We start from the raw sequence: 5,000 nt of genomic DNA, 5'->3' as shown, positions 1-5,000 counted from the left end.
CCACATGGGCCTGTTATAGTGCCACCAGGAGGCCGATTTGTGCAAAACCCTTTTTTTTTACATTACTCCTACAGATTTTATCCAAACGTCATGCAAATCGGTACACAGTATCTCTATGGTCATGTGATCAACACAAATTTGTCCGATTTCCCATATTCCATCCTCATTGCCTATGGTTCGCTTCCAAAGTTTGCAGGATTGGTCCGTTTTGAACAAAAAGCCTCAAACTATGCTTGCGATTTCCGTGAATTTTCACACGCACATTCCCACTAGGCCGAGGAAGAAATGCCACCCTGTTCACAATGGCCTGTTATAGCGCCACCAGCAGGTCTAATTTAGCAAAACACATTTTTGGAACAAAATGCCTCAAATCATGAATGCAGTGTCTGATTGCCGTGTAAGACCTAAGAATAAATGGCACCCTTTTCACATTGGCCTATTATAGCGCCACCAGGAGGCCACAATAACGTACCTGACCTGGCGGAGACCTGTGCTCCGAGGAGCACTTTTTCTAGTTGTTAAATTGGTTGTAACTGTAATTGTATTCTTGCTCTGTAAAGCACTTTGAGCTGCATTTCATGTCATGAAAGATGCTATACAAATCAAGTTTATTATTATTATTATTATTATTATTATTATTATTATTATTATTATTATTATTATCATCATCTAACCTACTGACAAATACCATGAGCCTGGAGCACTACAACCAACCACAGGTAACTAACTATCTCGTACTGGAACACTGCAACCAACCACAGGTAACTTTCTATCGTACTGGAACACTACAACCAACCACAGGTAACTAACTATCTATCATACTGGAACACTACAACCAACCACAGGTAACTATCTACCAGTGTTAATGTTGTCCACTAAAACAAGACCAAAAATATTCGTCAGCTGCCACTAACAAAAACCAATTGAAAACGAAATAAAAACTAGGCTATGGTTACTGAAACTACGACTAAATATATTGACAATTTCGTCAACAAATAAAAACTAGACTAGACAAGACCGGGAATCGAACCTGGTACCTTCTGTTGCCCATTTAGCTACACGGCCTAGTGGTGCTAGTGGTAAGGACATGGGGGTAAACCAAAAGCATATTGCCATCCTTAGAGCCCCACCATTAGGTGGGACTAAAAATGACCAGTTGTATGTATTGGGCAGAATTCACTCTGTTTTGCATTGGTTTAAGTAAACAAAACTTTGTGTGATTTTGAGGCGTGTTTCACATTAAAAGTCCAAGGTTATCTTTACTGAGAGTTGTCCAGCAGCCAGGGTTTATGTAAAAAAAAATAACTGAACACTAAAGGACAACATAATGTCAACATCCACACAATAAATCACAGAGATATTATAATAGCACAGAGATATGGAAATTCACATTTTTTACAAATGCACACACGTGCAAAATGTCCAAGGAAGGAAGGCAAGCAAAGTGCTGTCTGTCATTAAGCCTGATACCATCGCTGTCAGGCAGAAACCTAGTATACTCCATCAACTCGTTTCTATCTTTCTATATATCAATGCCCTTCTTCAGGGGTCTTCAACAGGGGGTCCGGGACCCCTAGGGGGGTCCTCAGAGTTACTACAGGGGGGCCGGCAAATCTTTATGTGATAGGAACTCTTTTTTTTTACACTAACCACTTTATTCTGAGGGGAACATTAGCCGAAAATAGCAGATCTACAAGCTCACAACGCCTCGCGCTCTGAGCTTGTAGATCTGCTATTTTCAGCCAAGAAGTTTGGGGTAGGGGGAAAAAAGAGCAGACCAAGTACAAGTTTTCTAAGTATTGAGGGTTTAAGTGGTTAACTGTCTGAAAATACACATACTGTACACGTCTATGAAACTATCTATGAAAATGTTTGATATGCAAAACATGTGATTTTATTATACAACATGTACAGTAGTAGGGGGTCCCTGCTTCATCTCTCGCTCAGCTAGGGGGTCCTTGGCCTGAAAACGTTGAAGACCCCTGCGGGCCTACTTCATCATACGACATGGTCACACTGGCGTTGGGAGGCGTTGTGAGCTTGTAGATCGGCTATTTTCACAATTTTATTGTCTCCGCCGTAGGTGGAGAGTATGTTTTCGCTTCGTCCCGCCGTGTGTGAGCATGGCCCCTAGCCAAGCTAACATTGGTCAAGCTCCACGTGACACGTGTCAATATGTTGACACCAATGCCTTTGATTGGCTAGAGGGACGCATGACGAAATACAATCCTATAAATAGGTGTGTCACTTCAAAAAGCCGTTTACAATCAGTCTTGAGAACACCTAACATTGGTCAAGCAAAGGCGCAGAAGGCCAAAGCTAAGAAAGCATACTCATAATCTACAACAGTAACACAGAAGAGGACTATAGAGTTGAATTGATCCCACAACAAGGCCGAAGTCTTAATACTGTAACAATTGGCCACCTTGATCAAATACATTATGTAGCACTAGAGAAAACTGACATAGATCAATGGAAAATAGCACGGGTCTGCTGGCGGAGTTTTCTAGTTTATTTATTATATTATTAAAAAAAGTTACAGTTTTTCACATCATACAAGGTTTCCACACCGACAGCAACGATATAAATAGACAGTGGGGATAAGAGGACACATCAGAGTCTTCTGGTCGTCCAAAGCATCGTCCTGAAATGATGGTCTGAGTGGAGGACGGCTCAAACTGTCTGGGGAGAGGATGGTCCTGGCAGAGACATATAGCTTTAGATGTAGCTGTAGACCTGCCTGTTTTATAAATGTCCCAAAGCTTGGCAGGACCCCCCCCCCCCCTATAATGGGAAAAATAATGAATGTTTCCACAATGATGAAGGATTGAAGAGTTGTATTGAAGATCCTGGTCGTGACGGCCTCAGAGCCAGCCAGTCCTCCTGGGCAGAGGCTCCCTGGGGTGTCATCTTAGACAGCTCTTATTCACCTTATTCCTGACCATGCCGGTCTAACGTAGTAGTCCATGAGCCAGACAAGATTTCATTATCGAAAGAGTGGGCAAAAACCATACCTATATTAAATTGTTCATAGGGTCAATACGAGTAAATAAATATATGATAACCTCTCCACAGGAGCAGCCTTTTCATGGTTATCACACATTTTGTTATTTTCCCCATACGTACATGACAGGTGAAAAAATTACAACATTTAAAAAAGAGTTATCATAATGAAACTTCCTGAGTTGATTACTTACATGAAGACAATGATTTATCGTATTACAAGTTTTCTGAAATTGTATATTTAAATATGCAAATTAGGCATTTAGTCCATGAGCCAGAGCCCCAAAATTGAGCCAGATATTGAATATTCCCTCGTTAAAAACCTTTGACTCCAACATCTTAACAAAATGAAATAAGTATGTTGACTCTGGCTTTGTCCAATGTTCCAATGTTGATTCTGGAAAGTTATGCAAATGTGGGCATATTTTCCTAATGCCCAATTTGCATATTTAAATATACAATTTCAGAAAACTTGTAATGGCCTCCAGAAAGACGGCCTCCAGAAAGATGAGTTTTTAGGGCTGTTTTGAATGAGCCCAGCGAACTGCATTTGAAAACGTAAAATATGAAAACGTTTTGAGAAGCACCGCGTTATAGGGTTCATTGTGGTTAAACATTCCATTATCTATTCAATCAGGTTAGGATGACAGTTTAGAATGACAGATTATCCTCTTTGTGGGCAGGAATGCAGATGAGAAATCAATAAATAACATTTGGCATAAAGCCCTCTGTGCCTCTAAATGCTTTTACAGAGAATCCAATAATAATAATAATAATAATAATAATAATAATAATAATAATAATAATAATAATAATAATAATAATAATAATAATACCAGCAGTCATTCTCCACACCAGGGGTCTTCAACGTTTTCAGGCCAAGGACCCCCTAGCTGAGAGAGAGATGAAGCAGGGACCCCCTAGCTGAGAGAGAGATGAAGCAGGGACCCCCAACTACATGTTGTATAAAATCACATGTTTTGCATATCAAACATTTTCATAGATAGTTTCATAGACGTGTATTTTCACACAGTTAACCACTTAAACCCTGAATACTTAGAAAACATGTACTTGGTATGCTCTTTTTTCCCCCCCTACCCCAAACTTCTTGGCTGAAAATAGCAGATCTACAAGTTCTTATGAGCTTGTAGATCTATATGTCATCTATAGTTCTTTGTGTTTCATTAGGATCCAGTATCATCTCTCTCATCTTGTGTATTAATATTGTATTGATGTTGTTTGGCAACAGTCTTTGTGGGAAACGTCACTGCTGTGCTTTTACCTCCATAATGAGTGAGTGACACATGATCCCTCTGGATTGATGATTGATCACAGATGTCAAAGGTTTTATCTTTTGATTGATTGATTGATTGAATACTGTAGTCAGACATGTAAACATCACAGAGGTATAGAATATATTTCAGAGGAATATTTATTCAAGGAAGATCTTTAGGAGAGGTGGTGCGGGCCGCCGCCAATAGAGGGCGCTAGTACTGTACATTTCATCAACAAATACAAACACTATATGTACAAAAGAGATGGGGAAATAATAGCTCTGGTCCATAGCCTTAGAAGGAGTTCTCCTTAAGGCTATGGGACTCTCGAGCCTTTGCGCACACACCCCAGGCTGCGCAGCCTCTCGTCTGCAGTAAAAAGAAATAACACACTTTCGCTACTCACACCATAACAAAGACTGTTTTATGGAGTGGAAAGCTCTACTAAGTGAGAACACTCTGAGCCACTCACCTCACGTCTAAAATACACTTTTTGGCCAAAATGTTAAATATTTCACCGGAAAGAAAACATTTTTTAGTTACTCCGCTGCGGCCTCTACAGATCCTATCAATAGAAACATTACATTGACCGGGGAAAAAAAGTTTGGGTTTGAAAGTTTGATTTTACGCTGCGACGCGTCGTGAGCTTGTAGATCTGCTATTTTCAGAGCGAAACACCCGAGCACAAACCAAACATAAAATGACTTGTCTTTCAGTTCTACT

The 5,000-nt window shown here is 40.1% G+C and overlaps 2 protein-coding genes across 2 annotated transcripts in view; one reads left to right on the top strand and one right to left on the bottom strand.

Moving 5' to 3' along the window:
• LOC308076077 (uncharacterized protein) overlaps positions 1 to 5,000 on the bottom strand; it is a 382,945-nt gene that overhangs the window by 196,311 nt on the left and 181,634 nt on the right. The gene's annotated exons all lie outside the window — the stretch shown is intronic.
• The window catches only part of LOC308075118 (voltage-dependent T-type calcium channel subunit alpha-1H-like), a gene marked incomplete at its 3' end in the record, with an annotated part of 187,170 nt that overhangs the window by 157,778 nt on the left and 24,392 nt on the right, over positions 1 to 5,000 (top strand).

The sequence above is a fragment of the Gymnoscopelus braueri genome, assembly GCF_963280865.1.
Source record: "Gymnoscopelus braueri genome assembly, chromosome: 2".
NCBI classification, from domain to species: Eukaryota; Metazoa; Chordata; class Actinopteri; order Myctophiformes; family Myctophidae; genus Gymnoscopelus; species Gymnoscopelus braueri.
The sequence above is the reverse complement of the archived record's forward strand: the minus strand, read 5'-3'. Positions and strand labels throughout refer to the sequence as shown.